This window comes from Mus pahari, chromosome X (assembly GCF_900095145.1).
Source record: "Mus pahari chromosome X, PAHARI_EIJ_v1.1, whole genome shotgun sequence".
Lineage (NCBI taxonomy): Eukaryota > Metazoa > Chordata > Mammalia > Rodentia > Muridae > Mus > Mus pahari.
Genome location: NC_034613.1, coordinates 116,093,847 through 116,094,062, shown reverse-complemented (window position 1 = coordinate 116,094,062; position 216 = coordinate 116,093,847).

The window sequence follows — 216 nt, the reverse complement described above, 5'->3', positions numbered from 1 at the left end:
CAGGGACAGACTAAATAATGCATTGTTAACTCTCAAGTTTCTTAATGTTGGTGAAAAAGGAACAATAGCAGCTGAAAGACCCTGGGTTATTAAAAAAAAAAAGCAACTGAAAAACTAGGCCAAACAATGTGTTATAATGATATATTGACTTTAAAATAAAAACCTATAATAGTTTTAAAAGAAGAGGAGGAGGAGGAGGAAGAGAAGGAGGAGGAG